General features: G+C 35.0%; 1 protein-coding gene across 1 annotated transcript in view; it reads left to right on the plus strand.

The window, feature by feature from the left end:
• LOC138175974 (voltage-dependent calcium channel subunit alpha-2/delta-1) overlaps positions 1-25,232 on the plus strand; it is a 429,565-nt gene that overhangs the window by 122,218 nt on the left and 282,115 nt on the right. The window lies entirely within an intron of this gene.

Below are 25,232 nucleotides of genomic sequence, written 5' to 3' on the forward strand. Positions count from 1 at the left end.
TTAGGTAGGGTAATTGGGGTTAAGTGACTTGCCCAAGGTCACATGGCTATTTTTTGTGTTAAGTGTCTGAGGCTGGATTTGAACTCAAGTACTCCTGACTCCAGGGCCAGTGCTCTATTCATTGCACCACCTAGCTGTCCCAGAAGCTGTAACAACATAAATACCAACGATAAAGGAACTTCTGCAAACAAACATCAGATTACACACACATGGAGATACATGGTCACCAAATGTTCTATCACTGTGAGTGAGAGAATCCAGCCCAGAACCTAATTTTAGGAAGAGATTCCTGTGCATGGTGAGGTCCTCCAACTACTCCTGTTTGTACCTGGCATCATTTTCATTACGACCCAAAACATTAAAGAGCCTCTTGGAAAAGCTTTGTAATCCCTGCCTGCACAGGATTTTATCCATTCTGTGGGACTCTAGCCTAGAAGTCTTTTGTGGAGTAGTGGACAGGAAGGCAGTGCTTAAGGGCTATTTCTCTTTGATTTTCCTTTGTCTTTTTTTTTCTTTTTGGTACCCTTTTAGAGCTTCTCTGGAGGTATTTTGTGAAGAACTGGGCTCTCTATGTCATAATACAATGCTCAGGCACCTCCCTAATCCCAGTGACTTGTAAAAAAAAAAAAGTAAAAATGCAAACAAACAAAAAACAGAGGAAGGCCTGCAATGTTTTCAGTAGTTCCTCAGTTTCTCTACGGAAAGAGATGGATTAAAATGTCTTGGAATGAGGATGCGATCCACCACTAAAGAAAGTATCGATATTGGTAAGATCTTTGATCCTGTTTACATATTAAAGGATCTCATCATTGTCATGGCTCGTATTGCATAACTGAATCCAGTACTTTATATTGAGTTTAGCCTGAACTATTACTGAAATATATTACTAGAAACCGTATTTTCATTTTTCTACTCAAACTCATTATTTTTCATCATTTAGAAATATGCTCAGTCTTTTTTCCTTGGTCTTAGGTGGCCATTATCTAATTAAAGCTGGTAATGCCCTTGGAATAGATTAAAGAGAGTAGGTGATTAGAAATGCAAGAATAAGTCTAGTTTGCAAAAGGATCTATAGCCTTTCCTTCAATTGATTAGAAAGAAAAAGATTGTAATGAGGCTAAGGTTATAGATTTAACCCTGTTACAGCACATTTAACTTTTGTCTATTGCATAGTAACAGACTGAATCTCTAATTCCTAACAACTGACTCCTAAATATGTGGTAATGGCCCTTATTGGTAGGAGTGAGAAATAGATAAGGACATTATAGATTAATAGTTGTGGATAAATCCATAACCTCTATTGGTAAAAGAATTAAAGACAAATACCTACTGATGATACGTCAGAATGATTTGGTTTTGATTCATGTAAAATGGCATGTTTCAGATCCTTTTACATAAAGACTAAATCAGTAGATTATTGATAGATGGAACTTCATAGTTAGCTCTTATAAATGTTTTTAAAGTGGCTCTGTATACTTTTGGAGAAGGAAGACAAAGTGGTCTCTAATGTATTAATCATGTTATCCCTGTTTTTATTTGATATCAGTATATTCATGAGATAATATTAATCTGAATATTACCCTAGAAAGTGACCACAACACCATCATTTGTCTCTTGTTGGTGGCTTCTCTCAGTACTGTTACATCCACTGTTTGTTCTACCTCCAACTAACATTCCCTCTGGGAATAAAAGAGTTTGGATTATGGCTCATTGAGAACACTTGACAACAGATAGAGATAGACAAGATTCTTTTTAACATGACAAAAAATATGGAATGTATATCTAAGTCCCCTGATGACTGGGAAGATTCTTCTCTTTTTTAGAGCATATCAGGAAACCCTCACTATAGCATCCTGTCGTGGTGGACATGATAGTTGTTCAAGTATTTAAAGAGTTGTCATATGGCAAAATTTTTAGACTTGTTCTGTTTGGCTTCAGAATATAGAACCAGGAGAATTGGGGGGAAATGGTAAAGAGACAAATTTAGGATGGATCAGAGGAAAACCTTCCTAATAATCTTAAGTGTAATAGGCTATCTCTATTTAACTCACTCCCTGAAAGTCTTCAAGCACAAGTGGGGTGTATGCCACTCATACTCAAGTGAGTTGCTTTAATGATGATTGTTTTTCAGGTATATGTTGTACCAGATGGTCACTGAGGTCCCAATCAACTTTAAAATTGTGAAATTCTGTTATAGTGTATATGAATGTTGATATGGGGTTGTTTGGCTTTTATTTTTCCTTTTCACAAAGAACACAGAGCTTCAGAATTACCTTCCTCATTTCTTAAGTAATCTCGTTCTTTTCTTTCTGGTATCATCTCTCACTGTTTCTCCCTCTGACTTCCTGTCTCTCTCTCTCTCTCTGTCTCTCTCCCCCTCTTTCTCTCTCTCTCTCCACGTTGGCCTAACATTTACTACACACTACTGATTCCAATTATTCCCTTTATCACTATCATTCTGCAATCTCTCACCTTTTGAGTTGTACTTCTTTTGTTTGTGTCACCTTCTTGTTATTTTAATAAACTGACCTTCAGAATCACTTTCCTTCTTTCTCAAGAAATCACTTTCTCTTCTTTCTGGTATCATCAGTCAGGGTTTCTGCTGAAGAAATCCAGGGACCTTCTACTTCCCCGCTATAGCCCATCAGTAGGCCTGAAGGACAATGAGGGATAAGCAGCCTCAACCTCTGCTAGAAGTCAAGGATCAAACCACTTTCTGCTCATGCCTGTAGTGAGGCAGGCCCCCTGAGAACTCACAGGACACAGTAACACCCTCTAATATGAGGTTAGACCTTAAAGGAAAACCTTAACTAATCACCTTCATCTTACAGTGTATTTTTCTCTATTCACTGATACTTTACCTGAAATCATTCCTCATAAATTATCACCCTCTTATGTTGTCTCTATCTTTGTGATCCTGAATCCTCCACTGTCAATGTGCAAATCTAGTTTCCCACCTCTAACTTCCTGATGCCTTACTCTCAGCTTCCACAACCCTGCCTCCCCCCAAATATCCCATCCAGATCTATCTGTACCTTCTACTGTGCCCTCTGGAATTCCTGTTTCATAAATAATTAATTTTCTTTCATCTTAAATTGCTTCCTTTCTCATGCCTTTGATATTCTAGTCCCTTAACCCCATTTGCCTCAGTTTCCTCATCTGTAAAATGAGATGGAGAAGGACATGGAAAACCACTGTAGTATCTTTGTTGAGAAAACCCCAAATGGGGTCACAATGAATCAGACATGACTGAAACAATTGAACAACCTCAACAACAAATTAATGATATAACTTATCAAATAATAAAATAATATGTTAAGATAAGTTATATGACTTATATTAAGGTTAGCAAGACTGCCACAGAGTTAGAACTGCTTTCAAATCAAGCCATTAATACATAATAGATCTGGAATATTGAGCAAGTCACTTAAACTTTCCATGCCCTGGCACGTCTTTAATTCTATAAAATGCAGAAGAGTTACCAGAGAGATTTCCCTATAGACATGAAATCATAAACAGACCAGACAAAAAATAAAAATCACCTCATATCCTTCAACACAATGTGACTGTTAGGACATTATAGCCAACTTGCCAGTTAAATGAGACATTATTGTATTTCAAAAGGAAAAGTTGTTTCATGACCTTGACTCATACTCCATATGGAAAACATAAACAACTAGGCTGTAAATCCCTTTCAGATATTTGCACTCAACTGTACCTATATGCTAAGTCATAAATAAAGTGATTACTTTTCATATGTTTCACATATATATGTACATGTATTTAATGTAGTACATTTGGACATACCATTATTGTAAGGCTTATAACAATTGAAAAAAAATTGTTTTTGTTATGCCCTAGTGCAAGATAAGCCTACTCCAAGGTCTAAAATGTTCTTTAATCTGTTACATTTTGTTCAGATGTTTTAATATCAAAACTATAATTGAACATTAATAAATGAAGGGGGAGGGAATAAGCATTTATATAGTGTGAATTATGTGCCAGCACTGTGCTAAGCAGTTTTACAAATATTGTCTCATTTTGGTCCTCAGAACAACCTTGTAGGGTGTAGGTGCTGTTATTAACCCCATTTTGGAGCTGAGGAAACTGAGGCAAATAGAAGTTAAGTGACTTGCCCAGGGTCCCCCAACTAGTAAGTGTCTGAGGCCATTTTTTAATTAGGTCTTCCTGATTACAGGACAGCTAGGTGGCACAGTGAGTGGAGGACTGGACCTGGAGTCAAGAAAAGTCATCTTCCTGAGTTTCAATATGGCCTCAGACACATAATAACTCTCTGAGCTGGGCAAGTCACTTGATTCTCTTTACCTCAGTTGCTTCATTTATAAAGTGAGTTGGAGAAGGGAATAGCAAACCAATCCATTATCTTTGCCAAGAAAGCCCAAAATTGGGTCATGAGGAGTCAGACATGACTGAAAAACAACTAAACATCTGAACAACTTCCTGCTTCTGGGCCTACTGTGCCATTAGCAGCCTTTGAGTGTAAAAAAAAAATTACACTGTGGTTTCAATTGTTAAAACTATTTGTAAATGATTTGTTTGTTGATGAACCAATTGTTAATTATATAATTTGGTTTTGTAAACAGCATTCTATTTTTTAATGCCTAGCCTCACTTTCCAGTTTCCTGTCCATTTATCACAACTTTTCTCATCATTTATACATCCTTAACTTCTTAGATCTTTTCGGTGTCTCTCCACATAATCCAAACAGGTGAATCAACTAGATTTGAAGTTTGCGACTCTCTTCACACATTATGAAAGCAAACCAAATTATTTACCACAACAGTAGTCATTTTTCATTTGATTAATTCATTTCCTGCTCTGAACACTTGGAATTTGTTTGCACAAAGTTTTCTCATAGAAAATTCAGATGAAATTGTCAGTCATCGTATTTTAACCATATTTATTCCTATTAGTTTTCTCTCAGTTTCCCTAGTCTTTGTTCCAGTGCAGAACATAGTAAAGTGGACAGAATAAACTGTGTGTGAGAGTAAAAGCAAAGTGTGCTTTAATTTGGCAGCTAGGAAGTGGTGACAATAAAGGTTAATTAGGTGTTAATGCATTTTCTTCATTCTTCTCACCTGGTTATTAACTTTGAAATCACTTTTTTTTTTTTCAAAATAAGGTTTGTCATCCTGAACAGTTTATGTGCTAAGAAAGTGCGATCAAAAGATGAGGATTTTAATAGCATTTCTTTGTATAACAACACATCTTAAGTCATCTTTTTAAGAGAAATAATCCATAATCAGTATAGCATCTCTGCAATATTTCTACTTTCTACTGAAGTGACATCAATCTATCTTGCATTAAACTATTTCACTCCAAGTGCTTTCTTTAATCATTTGCAAATACCCAAATAAATCTGTATGTTCCCTAGGTTGCCTTTGCTCATATTCAGTAAAGAGAAATGAACTTCTATATAACTTGGTTTCCTTAGCTATAAGATGAGAGCATTGTATCTCTCTTACCTTCCTGCTATTAAAATTAGAAATGAGTACTAGAGGAAATATATTTGGGAGCAGAAAATGTTTTTTGGTAATTCTATCTCCTCTCCTAAATCTCCTTCCCCTGATCTGACATTGGTCACAGTCTAGGCATTTCTTCCTCTATAGAGACTAGCCATATCTAATCAGGTCATCAGGACCAAAGGAACCAGAGCCTTAATATGCATGACTGTGGATTAGCATCTCACTTTTGACCCTGAAGAGATGGCTAACCCATATTAAAAGCCCAAGACAGAGGCCTTCTAAGCCCTTTTTTTCCTCCCTCAACCCATCTCAGCTTATCCCTTGTTTTACTCCTTCAAGCCTTTCCTGATGATTACTATTCAATTCAAGTTTACACGAGGCATACTGTTATTAATGCCATAAGTTATGGATAACATTTTTGCCTAATGTATTCTTGATCTCCTCTCTTCAGTGTATCTAATTATAGGGGCCACCTACCATTGATCTAGGTGTTTCAGTGGTTGGACACTGGACTGGAGTCAGGAAGGCCTGAGTTTGAATCTTGATTCAGACATTTGGCTAGCTATATGACTTTGTCATTTAAAACTCTGTTAGCCCCAGTTTCCTCATTTAAAATGAAAACAATATCACCTACAGGATATGATTGTTGGGAGGATCAAATTACATATACATATACATGCATGCATATACATACACACATATACATATATATTTGTATACACACACACACAGACATATATATATATATATATATATATAAAACTTTGCAAGTTTTCAAGGACTATGTGTATGCTAGTGTTGATGATGAAGCAATTAGAAAGAATGCATCATCTCTAAAATTTGCATTGGGGGATCTAGCTAATATCCTTTGAAGACATGAACAAGATTCTCCCTAGAGGAGAGGTCATTGATGATGTTCAGTCTCTATTTTTGGAGGAAATAGCTACATAAACGATATCACATAAATCATTGGGGTTATGGAAAGGGAAGAAATACATAATAGAAAGAGCATCTGCTAAGGAGTCAGCCAACCTGGATTTGAAAACTGGATCAGTTTTGGCAAGGAGAATTCAATCGTGTATACGGATTACTTTATGGTCTGATAAAGATATGTGTTCTACTAAGCCTTTAATCCCACCCCACTCCCTTCCACTTTTCATACTGCTTACCTCTTTTCATATCATAACATCATTTACATGGTGAAGCAATTATTAAAATATACAATAATTTTTAAAACTCCAAAAAGGACACTCATGGACCCCCATGTCTTTAATTATAACTCCTAATCATATGCTTTCCAAATATGTATTTCTACTCTAGCTTCTCCCCAGAATTCTGTTACAAGATTAAGCTGATGTCCTGTGGATCCAACATTATCACTCTTTTTACAATACCAGTTTTTTTTAATATAGTCCCATGTAAGTATCTGATCCCAAATTTGAATCTCCCAACTTTTAGCACTCTTTCCATTACAGTAAAGTAACTCTTCCTAACAGTTTTAAGATCCAGTGTTGAACCATATGTCAATATCTCCCCACACTTTTTTTTAATGTGGCTTTCGTTCTTGTTACCCTACTGATGCTTCTCTCTTCATTTGGAGAAGATGTATATGAATGTGCTTCATCAACCTGAAACACAATGTCACTATAATCTTCTATGATTTAAATCGTAGAAATACATTGCTATTTTAATGATTTGTGATTTCATGGATGTAATTTGGCCTGATTCCTCTTGGGTCACATCATCAGCTATGGGTTCCTTCTCATTCTATAATAGTTTTGTCTCTGAAGTCCTATTAATCTTCCACAGAGAATTTCTTCAACTTGCTTGATAATTTCTCTAGGTCTTTTTTATGTGTAGTTACATCAATTTAAGACATTAAGTCTTTATCTGTTATGTGTTGCTCCCACGTACATGACGAGTCTACTTCATTTTTGGTCAGACATCGATAAGACTATACTTCTTCCTAACAAGTCATCACTGGTGTAGTGTGACCTAGTTATTTACATTGTATGTCTGGCCATTGCTCTTTGAGTCATTCATAATTTTATTCCAAGCATTCATCCTTCATGTTTTCAAGAAACTATTGATATTGACAAGAAAAGTTTTTGTCTCAGAGTACATCTTATAATTATTGAAAGCCTCATTTTATCACCAAAATAGGAGATAACCAACTTTCCTCCTCTTTTTCAATTTTAGGCCCGACCTGTTATCCATATTCATTTTCTATATAGAGGTATATATTCTGATGGAATACATTTTAGCAAATAGTCACTCTACTTTGAAGACTGCTAAATGTCTGTCTAAAATGTTTAAACAAGAAATGACTCTTTTTTTCTCTGCTGAAGAATGTCCCTGAGTATATAAAATAAAGAACTTCCCTTATCTCTCCCCATAGTACATTAAGTTTTCTGTTTTGCCTGGTTTATGTCCAATTAAGAGAGGTAACCAGCCCAACTGTGAGTTCCCCTTTGAGGCACAAAAGATTAACCAAAGCATATAGTTTCTCTATATGCAATTTGCATTGTTTGCATGTAAATAGACACTTTAAATGTTTCAAATATGGTTTAGTTTTTTTTCTTTTACATGTGGTTACATGTTGCCTTTGCAGTAATTTGAAAACTATTTTCACTGAAATTGCAATAGTAAACTATAGACAGTACTATATAAAAGGGAACAAAATGGTTATATTCATGGGACATTCTTGTATAAGTTTAAGATAAGAACAGTTTATCATGGGAATTTTTGAGTCAAAAAAGATTTGAAAAATATGGCTAGTGTGAAGGAATCAATACAGTTTTGTTTGAGGCTGAGATTATCTAAGAACTGTCTTTATCTACAACAACAACAATTATATTTTTAGGATGAATTGAACACGTCAGTAGATGTACCCTCCTAAACAACAAAGAACTTTGATTCATTGATTTTGAACCACAAGCCTACATAGGAAAATAGCAGATGGTTATGCATTTTTCCAAGCCAAAAAAAGAAGTACCTACAGTATATCTACTTCTGAGAACTGAAAGACAGCTGTCACCGGGTTTTTCTTGTATTTTCATGAATAGATGTTTCATGGCCTCATGGCCTCACGGAATAACAGTCTTTTTAAGAATTATAGGATGATCTTAAACAATCTTTAGTTGGATGAAAATTATCTGCAAGTGACTAAAATAGAATGAGGTCGTAGAATAGTTGTACTTTGGAGTTGGGGAAAAACCATACTTAAAAACACTTAGGCTAGTTCATTCATTTTAAGGACAGGGAGCTTATGTTCTATAGAGGTTAAGTGATATGTTTACTCTCAAGAACACAGTGCTTTCCACTGTTTCCACACGATCAAAGTTAAAAGTGAGTATATGAGATCTAGTAACTAACGAATCATTTGTAACATTCAAGATTAGTGCTGTAGTTTGTCCTTTGCAAAATGTTTTTGTTGTTTCCATTTTACCATGGTTTTCTTCTACATAATGTTTTTCTCTACATTAAAAAAAAAAAACTTCCTGTAGATATTTCTTGAAAGTTCTTCGGCTCCAACATTATACAAGGTGATACTGTATTCTTTTCAGCCTCATTTTTGAGTCTATAATTTGATCAGATTATTTGGCAGGTTATTTTTTTCCAAAAAGCTGCCTCCATTGTTATGTTTTATAAGACATTTGTCTAGAATTCACAATAACAGACTTGGAAGGGCGATGCAAGTATTCTTTCTTTTGGGCAAATCAAGAAACCTCCATAACTCTTATCAGTTCTTATTATGGTTAAAGGATATTAACTTTTAATCGTGAGTCAGAGATGTATGAAGATGTCTTAAGTAGGGGAAAGAGAGATCATAAACTGTTGGATTAAATTGTAATATGTTAAAACAGTTATGCAAAGATTCACTGTAGACACTGGATAAAGTATGTTCTTCACCATTGTGGAGGTGTTTAACTACTAACAGTATTTCCTAGTGGATTTAGTTTCTGCAGAAAATTTTACATCTATTTTGACATTTTCTTCTATTTTTTCTTCTGTCTTAAAATTTTAAAATTATATTTAAATGTATTATCAAGAGACCTAAAAGAATTCTAACATGTTTCCATAAAAAAGAAATAAATTGATGATGTCTCTTAGTGCTTGTTAGAAAATGATAATCCTTTGAAGTTAATAAACTAAACAAATTCCATCTAGGTGTTCATTCACTGTTGTTGCTTTTTAATGCTGGTTGATGAAAGCATTATATGTTTTAATATAAAATTAACTGCAGTAGTAACTTCTTTTAAAATATTTATTTCTTCTCTACACAACTGGTATTATTGAATTTTGTGTTTGCTTTCATTTGTTGTTTTACATATAGACACATGTACAGATGGAAATTATTTGAATCCCACTGTTAACCGAATTTTTAGTGTATTGTCTTATTTTACTGTGTGTAGATTTATTGTTGATATTTTTGAATACCTCATTAAAATGTATTTCACTTAATAATATCTGATATAAAACAATATCAAAATATTTTCTTCTTTGATCAACTGTGATTTTCTTACAAACTGATGAATTTTTATTCATTTCTTTCCCTAGTCATTGCCCAATAATATTCTAAAGTTTGCAGAACTTTAAAAGCAGGAATAAAAGTATGCCATATAATCTTTTTTTTAATTATGGTATTTATCTGATAAAGTATTACTAAGAATATAACATAGTGTTCCAACAGTCTTTTGATTTTTAGCTTATAGCAAGTCATTGTAGAAAATGCTTGTAAAAAAAAAGATTGATCATTTTCTCTCCATTTATGAACGTGAAAAGCTTTTGATTGACTTTTAAAAAAAGTTTCTATTATTCACTAGAGTTTTTTTGAGACACATAGGGATTCTAACTTTTTAGTATGTTAGATGAATTTCCTTTGCTCAAATTATGTAAATTATATTTGAATGTGTCAGTCTTTCATTGAAAAAGATAAATTATAATATTTAAGATTTTAACTCTGTAGTTATTTCACAACCAGCTACATGGTCCCCTATACCTAAGACATGAGATCTGATGCCTTTTGGTGGATGGGGTAGTCATGACTTTGATTCAGTACATGTCCTGTCCTGATACCTATCTCCTTATATACCTCTCTTTTTTATGTCAGCCTTATGCCATTTGCTACTTTGGAAAATTTCTTTTAGGCAGCTTGTCAACACTAGAGTGGAGGTAATTGGATTTGGAGGGATGGTGGAAGATTGGGCTGTCTACCACCTTGGAGATGAGGTCTCATTCACTTCTCCTTCCCACGGCAATGAAGACCGGTCCATGGAAGGCTCTTTTTATAGGATCTGAGCAAAATTCCATGCCTCAGCCCTTTTTTCATGGAGAGACCTCCAAGGGCCCCCTGGCTAACTGATACTAGGACCTGTATTTCCCATCCCTTAACTCCTCCAATTACCCATTTCTTCCTCTCCTTCCACCTTTGGAAAGGGCTGATTTTCCTGGCCACTGCTGGTGGTTCATAATTGGGAACCTTGAACTGGACATGGCCTCCCATCTTCATGGGGTTTAAAGACTCTTGCTTTAAATTTATAAAGCAATGTTATGTAGTAGAATTTTCCTTTATAGTCTAGTAAGGATATAAAGACAGTAAACTGGAACCTTAAGGAAACGTATTATCTTCCAGAATAAAAAGAAGAACAATGATCAATCAGTTAACATAATAAGTATCTTATAAGTTTTTTTTTAAGATGTAAAATCAAAACAAAAAACTGTCTCTGCCCCCAAGGAGCTTTGTTCTTCTGGAGAGATGGTATGTGCATATATATTTGTATACAGAATCAATATAATTCACTCCCAAGCAGTCTGAAAAGGTAGGGCACTAGAAAGTGGGGTTAATCAGGAAAGGCTTTATGTAAGAGGCATTGCTTGGGCTCTGTTTTGAAGGAAATTGATTAAGAGTGGTGCATTTTAGACATGCGATATGGCCTGTGCAAACTCATACAGAAGAGATGCAATGCCTTGTGTGAGGAAGAGCAAGAAGGAGAGTTTGGCTGAGTATGGGAAGAGTAATAATATATAAGGTTAGAAAGCTAGATTGAGGTCAGATCACAAAGGCCTTTAAATGCCAATCAAAGGAGTTTCTATTTTAGCTAAGAGTGCATAGGGATTAACTAGAGTTTATCGAGTAAAGAAGTGACATGTCATAGCAGTACTTTAAGAAAATCACTTTGGCCATTGTTTGGAGGGTAAATTGAAGAGGAAAAAAAAGTTGAGGCAAGGAGATGAAATAAGAGGACTATGGACGTAGTGTAAGAGCCTTTTTATAAGTGAGAGGTGCCAAGGGACTGAAGTAAGATGGTGGGTATGTGAGTAAAGAGGTAATGAATGTAAGAGGTGTTAGTTTTGGCAACTGAATTGATACATGGAATAACGCAAAGTGAAGGAGCAAGGATGATGGCAAGATTGGGACCTTGGGAGGTTGGAGGGTTAGTGATACCCTAGATCAGAAGTGTCAAAGCTGTGTGACTCCATGCAACACTCAGAAGTTTCATCTGCAAAACCAGATTGAAATGTTACTGAGAAATATTCATCCAACCTCTTAAATAAAAATCAGTTCTTGTATTGATGAAAATTCTCAAGTTTTTCAAAGTCATATGTCTTTAGAGTATTGTTATTTTTCATAAATCTTTCTTGCTTTTGCTCATTTTGTTGTCATCAGTTCATACAAGTCTCCCCAGGTTTTTCTGAAACCATCTCTTTCACCATTTCCTGTGGAAACTTAATATTCCATTGCATTCTAATATTGTACTTTCATCACTCATTGTCCAGTTAATGGGGATCCCCTTATTTCTAGTTCCTTGCCATAAACAAAAATGGTTGCTATTAACATTCTTATACACATTGATCCTCTTTGAAGTATAAAGTATTGCTGCAGTAAAGACAATAAATAGATTTGCAAGGTTTTTATTTTTGGATGTTCAAACTTACTTTCCAGAATGGCTGTATCAATCCACAAATTCACCAGTAATTTATTAATATACTTGTTTTTCCTGCAGGCCTTCCAGCAATTATTATTTGCCCTTTTTTTTCAGCTGTGTTAATCTGATGGATGTGAGGTGGAAACTCCTACATACTTTAATTTGCATTTCTCTAATTATTAGTGGTTTGGAGTTAAGATTTCTTTCTCTGTTCATAGCTTTTGACCATTTATCAATTAGGGAATGATTTTTATATCTTTGAATTATATAAATATCCACATTAAATCTTGAAAACATTATCACTATTGGACAGACTTGCTACAAAGATTTTTTCACCAATTACTTGGTATTTTTTCCCAATTTTAGTTGCATTTATATTTGTTTTGCAAAACTTTTAAAAGTTTTGTGTAATCAAAATTGCCTATTTTTATCTTTTGCGATCACTCCATCTCTTGTTTGGTCTTGAATGGTTCTCTATCCCTACATCTAAGACACTTTGATATCTAAGACATATTTAATATGAGAATTTTTCATGAAAGACAGTGGGCTCATAGTTAATATTGGTCACTAAGTCATGTCATACTAGATCTTTAGTTAGGTGCTAATTTTTTAATAGACTTAATGGAAGCATCCTACAAATTCTACCATTTCCTTATATAATCTGCATTGATTACAGAGTCCTAACTCTTTAGGGATAATGGTTCTGTAATTTTTGGTCGCCATAATCTGGCCCTAAATTGCCATCATAAAGCCCTTTTTCCACAAATAATTCCACATGACTTAACCATCTCTTTGATGCTTATTTCTTGACATATTTTGGGCTAAATTCTTGTGGATGTTCTTTTGATTCCATTCTTGGATCTTAGCCTTTTCAATCCAATATTCTTGGATCTTTACTATACTTGGGCCTATTTTATATATTTATAAAATGTGAAAAATCTTTGAGAATATAATGGATTCAAGGGCATTAAGCAATATAAATGTTAAAATTGCTTTAGGAAGTATGTTCAATAATAACTAAATTGATTTTAAAAAACCCCTTTTTATACCCCTCCCAAGACTTTTAGGGAGTCCCTTTATTCCTTAGTCAAATGTTTATAGATGTTTAAAATATATAAAATGTGAATTTAATATATCATACATGAACATGTAAATAGCCTATATTTAGATGTAATCCTGTTGCTTTTATTTTTGCTAATAGATAGATAATACCTTCTGTAAGATAGTTGGAATCTGACTTGCATCTAAGAAAAAGCTCATAAAGAGTTTTGCTGGTAATTCATGCAACATCCTGATACATTTGAGTCAATAATCATGCATTTCATCTGGCCCTATCCCTTTCCAGTAGTGTATAGAAGTAAAAGTTTGTTATCTCCCTTGATGTCACTGTTCTGTCATCCAACATATCAAGATATTCAGGCATTCCATTTCTCATTTTATCTAATTTATATTTTATTTATGTTGCATGTCTTTGCTGATTCCTTTCCATATGGCCTTGAAATAGGACATGTGTCATGTGACATTCAAGATATATACACCATCTGGATATTGATATGATCTTCTAGTGCCTTTCCACAGATCTTCAATAGGTCTTTCAAATTTCTTTTGCCATGATGGTGTTTGAAAATTGTCCATAAAGTTATTTCCTTATAATTTCACTTTTTCTCATATGATTCTTAGTACATACATGGCAATTGCTGATTGTGTTGCTGTATGCTTATCCAAAAAGCATTTTTTATGCTTTGTGTTAAATACTGTAGATTAATGTGTTGGTTCCACATAATTAGATCAGCTTTTATTGAATTACTCAGTTTTGATATAACTTGCTACTTCTCTACTCATTGAACACTTGTTCACCTAGTCAAAAATGATTTTTTGGAAGCTCATACTAAATATGCCTCTTCCTTTTAAAAATCATAGGATATATTGATATGTTTTTATCATTCATTTCATTATTAGATATAATTTCTTGAATTCATGCAAATGTACCTCAGGGTTTTCAACTTTTCCTTCCCCATATTTTAATAACTTCTTGATAGCATATCTTATTTCCTCCAATCTGAGTTTAAGGGTAGAGATTACTCCGCTCTGATCACCAGTGCATTGTTGTGTGACATGGGCCTGCATGAACCTTTGAGAAAAACAGTATAAAGTCCTTGCTTATAAACCTGGACATATATGTTTCTGATTTTATTGGAGTATAATGACAGTGTTTATGCTTTCAGTTAATTTCATGCATTTTTGTGATTTGCCTGCTTTTAGTTTTAGGAGCTCATTGCACTGAAATAATTCCACCAGGTACAAGGTAGTAGCATTTGTGATTTGTCCGGATGCAGTATGTATCTTTCTTGTGATAACTGAATGTGAAAGAGCTCCTCTGTCTTTTGTACCTTTGTTTTAAGCTGATCATTCAAGATATTTTTTAATAGATCCAGCCTGCACCCTTATGACACCCCATCTATTTTGGAGATTCTTAAGACTAATTCCATGACAGTGGTGAAAGTGCTAACTCCAGAAGTGATATTGTAAAAGCAGTTATTCAGAGTTTCATGGTTATTTTATCAAACCTTCCTACCTATTGTAACAGTCCAGGGCACCCAAAGACCCTGACAGGCATTGCTCTGGCTAGCATTCCCTTATTCTTAAATTCCTTCTCCTTAGCTAGTCTTCCTTGGCAGGTTTGCCCGAGAGGAGGTGATTATGATAGCAGTTACAATTACGGTTATCTTCCTAAATTAGGGAAGGACATAATGGAAAGAAAAAAAATTATGAATAAAAATTTTCTAGCAGTTTCTATTAGTTCATAAAATAATAGATTTAGTCTGATGGGTGTAAAAGTCAATAAAAGTTATCAAACACTTGCTATGTGTCAGGCACTATGCTAAGCCATAGGAATACAAAGAAAAACAGCACAGCCATCCACGCAGCTCACAGTCTAATGGGGGAGGGAGACAGAGTGAAAATAAATATATACACACAGGATAGATAAAGGATCATTAGAGGTAATCTTAGAAGGAAGACCCTAATATTGAGAATTGGGAAAGGGTTTTGGCTGAATAGAGTGAAGTTAGGAAGTAGAGGTGAAGAATGAGAGAATGAGGCATTCTCTCATGAGATCAGCCAGTGAGAATGTGCTTGGCTGGGAGATGGAGTGACTTACTTGAGGAAGAGCAAGAGCGAGCCAGCTCATGTTAGGTATTGTTATTATTAATTATTATTGCCACAATCACTGAGGGCATGGAGAACAATAAGGTGTAACATGACTGAAAAGGGAGGAAGGGGCCAGTCTGTGAAGGGATTGACAAGTTAGAGGATTTTATGTTTCACCCTAGAGGCAATAGGGGTCACTGTAGTTTATTGAATGGGGGAGTTATAAGGTTAAACATGGGATGCCTTTGTTAGGAGAGTGGGGAGAGAATTGAGGCAGTGAGGAAAACCAGAAGTCCATTGAAATAGTGCAGGTATGAGATATAGAGAAACTGTGCTGGAGTATTAGTAATATCAAGGAAGAGAGGGGGCATGTAAGAAAGGTAAAGCAAAGGTGCAATTGACAGGACTTGTCAACAAATTGGATAATGAGATAGGGGAGCAGAGAGCATATTAGGAGGTAAGGTTGACAACTAGATTGATAGATTGTTTGACAAGAGGATGGTGGTTCCTTGAGATTAATAGGGAGGTTAGAAAGAGGGGAGGTTTTGGGGGAAAGACAATGATTTCAGTTTTAGATATGTTGATTTGAAGATGTCTGTGAGACATCCATTTCTTGATGGATGCATTAAATACAAATAAAGTAAATTCATTTAATGCTAATAAGCATTTAATACAAATACAGTAAAAGGGTATATTCCTGGAAGTGTGTGAAAATACTCAGCAATCATTTGATTCAAAAGATTCATGTTTTCTTTCTCGAGATTCTGTTAGATGTGAAATCCCCACCACCTTTTCTAGTGAATTAGAATTTTGGATTTTTACAATAAGTTGAAGAACATGTATGGAAGTTGTTATGCATTCCCTTTCATTTCCATGTCATTTCTGTAAGTGGATAGAATCATAAGAGGCCTAAAAAACACAAAAGTATGAAATAACAGCATCTACCTCATATGCTTGACATGTGATCAGCAGTGGAGAGAAACAGTATTTCCATGTTCTCACTGCTCTATTGCACAGACTGGGTGCAGATCTGAATGACTGGATATGGACAAATGGATCAAAATTTAGTTTCTTTTCCATTCATATGTAATATGTGCATACAATAGTCATTCCTCATTATATTTACACTTTACCATTTTTCAGTATTTGCCATTAATCCACACATAAGAACCTGATCTAGCCAATAAATATATGAATTTGGTTGTTTCTGTGGATATTTACTTCTCAATTTACTTTCTAAATAATGTAACATTTACTATTTTCTTCTCTTAATTTTTCCATAAAGAAAGTAGGGGAAAATCCCTGGAAAAAAATAGCATCTTTTAACTTACATTGATTTGTGAAAATGTGGACTGTGTTTTTGTTTATGACTTGAACATCTGTATGGTTGCCCAGATCTCTGCCTAGATATGTTAATCAGAAACTATGGTGTATGAATGATTTGGGTTAAACAGCTTGAATCTTGGCAGGTAGGACATATTAACATAACTCATTTTGTAATGAATACTGCTCTCAATGCTCATGGGATTTGCTTCATAGACAGAGCTATGGAACAAAAAAGACCGACACTCAGATAAAGATCAAACAATGTGACGTTAGCAGACAATCCAGTCACCAAAAAGTTGGCAGGCTAAGGATCTCTGCATAGCCAAAAAAGTAGAATTAGTAAATTGGAGCTGAAGTTAATCTCTGTTTGCATTTTATGTTTGTAATATATTTAAGTTGCTGGCTGTGAAATGCTAATTCACAGATCCAGTGTTATTGTATTGTCCCTGGCCAAGCCCCCTACCAGGTGATACCTTGTGCATATGCTACAAATCTTCTGTGTAAATTATCCATCACAGTACAGAGCTTCCATAGGAAAGTGAGCGCAGAGCACTATCACTCACTATATATATATATTTTTTATGATGGATAGTCTTATTTTGCCTAGACTTAATTCTCATCTCCCAATAGGCATCGAGGCAAAAATAATTTATCTCCTGACTTGCCCAAAAATGTTTTCAACTTTGAGCAAGCTACAATATTATATTAGCTTAGAACATTTGGATAAATTTGTGTCAAGGAGTTAATAAATAACTAAACTACTTGGCTTAAAATCAGAAATAAAACAATTTATTCTTGTCAGATGGTGGTGGTTTAAATTATGAAAAATAGCTCTCTGAAGGCTTAACTGATCTATGAATTGCATTAGTGGCTTTTGCAGACTTCCTTGGACCATAATACATTGAAAGCCATTTTTACTGTATCAAGGATAGTGAAATATGTCCTAAAAAGTTGATATTGCTTTATGATTTGTATTTGTACATTTTTACCAGGAGGATAATGGAGTAACAAAGCCGTAATATAACAAAATCAGGTCACTTAATCCCTCCCCCCGATCCTTATAAGTTTGTCTCTACTCCAGAATTTTAAAGTTTACTTAGCAAAGTTAATAGAGTAATTAATTCCTTTCTCAAAGACACTGAGTGGAGACTTGTCAGACATGAAAGGAATAAGAAAATCAGTCAGATATAACAATAGAAAAAGAAAAGAAGTAAAAATAAGCAGTGAGTATGAAGAGTCACTGCCTCCTTTTGAAGACTATAACATTTTAAGATCATGGAAATGTGCGAGTCAATTGTATTGCAAGCTATAGTAAGAAAGTTTTCTTAGAATATGGCAAATCAGGATGATTGGTGTTTCTCCTTTTCCCAGTAGATCAGATGTAGGAATATGGTAAATATATACATATATCTGTATTTGTCTATATTTATATTAATGTCTACATCTATTTATATACCTACATTTATCTATACATTAATATATATATATATATATATATATATCTGTCCATCCATCTGTCTATCTATCCATTCATCTATCCATCCCTCCTTCCCTCTATCCATCCATCCATCCCTCTATCCATATATCCTGAAATGTTATCCCTACAGTCAAGGCGATGGGAGAAAAGAAAGGAAAGAAGTCAGATGCTGGATGTAGCTAGCTAACTGGCAGCAGGCCCCATGCCCTGTTTTAGGACACCTGTTACCCTTTGTGACATCTCTAAACTGTTGTCATAGAACCCTTCTTTTTCACTATTTTTTATTAATAAAGACAAATAATCACTAAAAGAAGAAAATACTGAAAGGCAGTGTATGTGTGTGTGTGTGTGTGTGTGTTAGAGGACAAGAAATGCCTCTTTCCTCAAAGTTTATATTATGAAAGAATTTAAATTTCACAAAATTACAGAATTTGAAGGAACTCATATTCCATTTGCTCCAACAGACACCTGAGCAGGAATCCCCTCTGCCCCACATTTAGCTTTTAAACCTTTGCTTAAAGCCCTCCAGTATATATGGGAAAATCTGCCACCTTCACAGCCCATTAGACATAATTTGTTTCATTGTTTACCCAGATAGCTGCCTTGAATCTGTTGTCTTTGATTTCTAATTATTGTTCCTTATTTGAAGAGAGTAAATCTGTTATATTTGTATTTTCTGCAGAGCTATGTGTTATCTTAAGAGCACAAGGTATCTAACCAACCAGCACTTGTTAAGCTCTTAATTCTGTAACATTTAGTGTGCTAAGCACAGTGAATGCAAAGAAAAAGCAAAAACAGCCCCTGCTTTAAATTATCTTACAAGTATTCCCTAAACATACAAATTTAAGTAAATGGATAAAGAAACATTTTGCAATTTTGGACGATTTAAATTCCATTGCACTTCTTTGACTTAGAAGATTTCTTTGCCTAGATTTTGGCAGTCTGTTAGGCAGGGGCTTGCAAAAAGAAATGGACTCAGTAAAAATATTGAACTCTGAGGAAGATCCATGGTCATTGTGTGATATCAAATAACTTGAAATTCTTTCTTTCTTTTTTTTTTTATTTTTGAGGGGGAAAGGCAAAGCAATTCGGTTTAAGTGACTTGCATAAGATCACATAGGTAGTAAGTGTGTCAAGTGTCTGAGACTGGATTTGAACTCAGGTCTTCTTGACTCTAGGACCAGTGCTCTATTCACTGTGCCACCTAGCTGTCCCAAAAGTATTTCTTTCTAAATGATTTTTTTCTACTTTGTTTATATGGAGAACGGATTTTGTTGAATTAGAGACCATGCAATATTTAAAACATCTTAGGAAATATAGATATGAGAGAGAGATCCATATTTGTATGTATATAGACACACATATATATATATATATAAATGTAGTGTTATATATAGAATGCCTAGTATAGTATATATATATATATAAATATCATATTGTGTATATTTTAGTTTAATTATAATCATATGTAATATACCATAATGTTTATTTGTAATATGTGTAAAATATCTGTACATATATATGAAATTAGGAAATGAAAAAATATTTTTGATGTTTTAATGTCTTTAGGGACATTGGAGGATGCTTTGGGAAAATGATAATTTATCAGGGAGAGGCTAGAGTCTATAAACTACAGATGCAAGTAGCTCTTAGGAATCCTCAAATGAGAATAGAGTTGTTCCACTTCCATTTTTATTTTCACCTCCAACACAGCTGAAGGAGTGATGCTTCAGTTCAAATCAAGTTCAACCAATATTTATTGAACGTCTACTTCTGAGCAAAGCACCGTGCTAAGAGTGACAGTGTATCAAGTGAATTATATAGCATGTCTATTTTCCAACTTATTGATCCAGTGACTAGAATCATGCTGACAATTCTTTTTTTCTTTATTTGACACATTTTGACATATTCTCTCTCCTGTGACTATAGTATATTTGGTCTTATGATTTTATATATAAGGACTCATGCTTTTATGAAATTAGACTCTCCCACTAATGGATTGCAGCCCCTTAAAAGCTTCCACTGCCAAGAAAAATGTGATACCCTATAGTCAGTTTTCTGGTGACATCTCTTTGCTTAACTAACTGCCTTGTGTCATTATAGCTTTCTAGGTTGGGAGAAGTTACCATAGCTTTCACTCTATTGATATATCCTTTGATAAGTCAAATAAGAACTCCATTCCACAAGAAGACATCCATCAAAATAGATTGTTATTGGAAGTGATCTTATTTGTAAAATAATACTCACCCTGAACTATTGTTCTAGTAGCCACGTGCAGATTAAGCCACATAATTCTGTTTACTTGTTGGTTCATTCTAATATTCTTGTCTAGAATTTTTAGCTTTATGAAAATAAGATTAATCCCATTTAATTTTGTTCAAAGAGACCCTGGCTATATCCATATAGATACTTCAGGAATCTTAAGAATAAAGATAATGTTACCTGGAGAGGCTTATACGAACTGATCCTGAGTGAGAAGAGCAGAACCAGGAGAAATTTGTACACAATTACAGACACAACATATCTGTGATGACCAACTTTGATAGACTGGACTTTTCTCAGCAATGCAGTGATTAAGTCAATCCCAAAAGACTCATGATGGAGAGAAATGTGTGCATCCAGAGAAAGAACTAGAAAGAACTGAGTTTATATCCAGATGGAAGCAAAATACCTGATCTTTTTCCTTTTCTTGTTTGGTTTTATGTCCTCTTTACCATTTTTCATTCCATCTGATACAATCCGTCTTTATAACCTGACTAATGTACAATGTGAAAGTAAAAAAAAGAATAAAAATAATGTTACTGGATATGAATTAATTTTTTCCAGTTTTTCCCTTCTCTGTTTAAGAAAGTGAATTGAAAATGTCCAAATAAAATGAAAAATTTTTTATTTGTTCCCTGCAACCCAATTTTTAAAATTCAAAATTATCTCCTAGGTATAAATCAATGTTACATAGAGAGATCAGTGAACTAACAATTAGGTTTGATCTCTGGACTCAGGAAAATTTATTCTTCTGGTATCTTTTTGTGCATGCAGTATGTACTGATGTCACCCTTTGACATAAAACTCATTCTTACTGAAAAGTTATTATGCCTTCTCCAATTCACCAGGCATTCTTGCCTGATTCTTGCAAAAGCCCAAAGTTGCATGTGTTTGGAAGTAATGAATCTATGTGAAATAAATTTAGTTTGATGTATTTTATTTGGTAATGCAAATCAAAAATTCTTCCATTTTTTGCCACTTGTCTTCCTTTGTTAGATTATGTCTCAGAGCTTTAGTCTTTATTATGATTTTTATATGTTGCAATAATTTTAAATGAAGTTGCCTGAAAATCTTAATTATAGAATTTTTCTTGGAGCTTTTTGGAAGGACAGAACAAATAATACATTTTGAATAGTTTCTGTTTTCTAAAGAAGAGTAAATGTTTAAAGAAACAGAGGGGAAAATCCATGATAGTTATCTCACAGGTAAAGAAAAGTCATTCACAATATTGAGTTGGTGCTCCCAGAGAGAGGTGGGAAGGGAATTAGTAGGTGAGGGGAGAAAAACAAAACAAGAATATGATCCTTTGGAGAAAGATGCAGTGGCAAATAATATCATATTCTGAAAAGAAAAAGAAAGAAAGAAAGAAAGAAAGGAAGGAAGGAAGGAAGGAAGGAAGAAAGAAAGAAAGAAAGAAAGAAAGAAAGAAAGAAAGAAAGAAAGAAAGAAAGAAAGAAAGAAAGAAAGAAAGAAAGAAAGAAAGGAGGAAGGAAGGAAGGAAGGAAGGAAGGAAGGAAGGAAGGAAGGAAGAAAGAGGAAGGAAGAAAGAAAAGATCAAGGAATCAAGGAATATGAAGAGTTGGATAAGACTGTTCAACATGGAAATTAGTGAGTACCTGGCCTTTAAGGGAGTAGTTTGACTATAGTGGTGGAGGGAGAAAGTAGATTTTAAAAGTACATTGAGAAGTGAGGGAGTGAAGAGAAATATGGGAGAAATAAGTATAAGGTCTACTTTCAAGAAAAAGTTTATCAGTGTAAAGGAGGAGAGAGACTATGGTAATTTAAGGGAAAAGAAGGATGGATTGGAGTTGGGCTTGTTTTATTTTGGTTGTTGTTTGTTCCTTTGTTGTTAAAATCAGGAAACTTGATTTGTCAGTAGAAAGAGGGGAAAGGAGCCTGTTTAGAAGCACATAATGAAGAGAGAAGAGAGAAAAATGATTATTATGAGGTTTTCAAAGGAAATTAGAAGGAAAGGATCAAAGTCACAGATTGATCCTGCTGAAAATGTTGAAGGTGTGGCTATGATAGTGGTTTCCTAAAGTAAGGAAGTGGGGATGGAGATTATAGAAATTAAGGAAGTTGAAGAATTTAAAGAAGTGTTATGGATATCAAAGCCCACAGCCATGGGAATGAAAGATTATCTAAAAAATAATACTATAAAGTATATCCTGAAATCATGAGGAAAAGAGTGTCCTCATAATACTAAATGACTACAACAAGGATACAGAGAAGTTGGCCTCATTGTTGAAGGCAACACCATTGTTTTCTTTTCTCAGGTTCAAAATCGTGGTGTTGTCCTCACATCCCTATTCTCATTCACTTCTTATTTCACTAGTTACCAAATATTGTCTCTTCTGTCTCTACAAGTGAAGTCCCTCATTACTTTTCCCCAGGACTGTTATAATGAACCTCCTAAGTGGTCTTGCCCCACCCTCAACTTTCCCCCCCTCATTCTTGTCCTCCAAAGCTGCCAAAATGATTTTCCTCTCATATCACTTCCTGACGCCCATTTTCTCCAATACTCATTAAACTCTAGCAGCAACTTATTATTTCTAGGGTCAAGTATAAGTTATAATATTAAACATTTAAAACTCCTCACAAGCTGGCTTCTTCCTCTCTTTCTATTCTTCATACATCTTTTCTTTTCCCTCCCCTCCCCTCCCCTCTCCTCCCATCCGCTCCTCTCTCTTTCCCTATTCTCCCCTCCACTCCCCATCCCCATCCCTGACTGGTCCCCCACTTGCTGATTGTTTGGACCTGACTGGCTCAGAGTGAATGTAAATATCAATTGTTTCTGTTTGGGCCAGAAACCCTGAGGATCTTGTCCTCCCAAACTGACATTTTTCTCATTGAAGTCAAAGAGGCCCTTCTTTGCCTCATTTCTGACCTAAACTTAATCACAAAATAGACATTCTCTTAATCAAACTGAGACCTGGTAAAACCTTAACTTGAAAAGGCCAAAGTCTCCCACTGCACCAAGGATCTAGTGGTCCTGATCTACATCTGGCCATTGGACTCAGATGACCCTGGAGGAGAGAGTGAGACTTCTGGCTTTGCACAGCCCTGCCTCACCTAAATCCAATACACTTGCAAGTCATGGCATCACCTTCCTCATATCATGATACAAAAACAGTCATATATATTACCCCCCCCCCCTTTACAGATTCTATAGTCCACCCATACTGGCCAGTTGCTGTTCCCTTATACCCAGTATTTTATTTCATATCTTCATCCCTTTGCACTGGCTGTCCCCCATTTGTAGAATACTTTCCCTGCTAACAACTGCTTCTTAGAATCCCCGATTCCTTCAAGATTTGTCTCTAGTGCCACCTACTGTTAGAGACCTTTGTGATCCTTCCCAGTTCTCTGTCTTGCCCTTATAAAGCTACCTTGTATCTATTGCATATGTTTCTTGTGAATTACAATGTAGCACATGTTGTTTTCCTCATTTAAATATAAATATTTTGACGTTTGTGTTTCTTTTTTGTTTTTCTTTGTATCTCCAAAATTCAACATAGTAAACACATTTAATAAAAGGGCATGTGGTAAACATCTAATAAAATGTAAAGGATGCTGTTTCGTTATCATAGCAGGGGAATGATCAGAGAATAGTAATGTGGGGAAAACACAAGGAAGGTAAGGAATATGCCAAGTATGCCAACTCTTCTGCCCAATTGAGTGTCATAATTTTGCTACAAGTAATTCACATCATGAAATGTAAGAAATGACATGATTTTGGCAAGGACTTAACAAGCTCACTTTATAAGGTTTGTGAATTTCAAATAGACCATTTAATGATGTGGGAAGTGAATTTCACTACTTTTCATTGTGAATTTATGTGTCATTTGAAAAAAAAAAAAGAGTAAACCAGTTCTTGGGTTCCTGTAATTTTATCTAACTGTGTAAATATACATTCCTACATATTATTGATATAGTTTTTCGTGTTTTTTTTTTCCTTAAAGACGACTGTGATATCAGGGAGGTCATGACATGATTTGCATTGAATTGGATAAGTGGTGGAGGCCAGTGCAAAGTCACTGGCCTCACTTTTTCCTCCAGAGCCATCCAGGTCCAGTGGCCAGACGTAGATCAGGATGACTGGAAATGGTCCTGGATACAGTGGGAAACCTTGGACTTTTTAAACTAAGGTCTTTCTGAGTTCTCACTTTGAGTGAGACAATGACCAGTCATCCTGATCTATATTTCCTCCTGTCCATTCCTCTATCCAATTTTGTTTTTTGGTGGGTTTTTTTGTTTGTTTTTTGGAGGGCAATTGTGGTTAAGTGACTTGCCCAAGCTCACATGGCTAGTTTTTGTGTTAAGTATCTGAGGCAGGATTTGAACTCAGTTCCTCCTGACTCCAGGGCCTGTGCTCTACTCACTGCTCCACTTATCTGCCCCTTCCTCTCCAATTTTGATGGCTGAAACAAACCTGGTTATCTTGGGGTTTACTGGCTAGATTTCTTTGTCAAAGATCATGCCTTAAACCCAATTCACTTTGGATCTCATTGATTGGACAACAATTGGTCCCTGCCCAAGCACCACTTAATGGTTATTTTGGGGCCCTTCTGGCTCAGAGTGAATGTAAATAATAACTAGTTC

Source organism: Petaurus breviceps, unplaced genomic scaffold (assembly GCF_028583685.1).
Source record: "Petaurus breviceps papuanus isolate PSGF00001 unplaced genomic scaffold, PetGlider_PUasm1.0 80, whole genome shotgun sequence".
In the NCBI taxonomy this organism is placed as follows: Eukaryota; Metazoa; Chordata; class Mammalia; order Diprotodontia; family Petauridae; genus Petaurus; species Petaurus breviceps.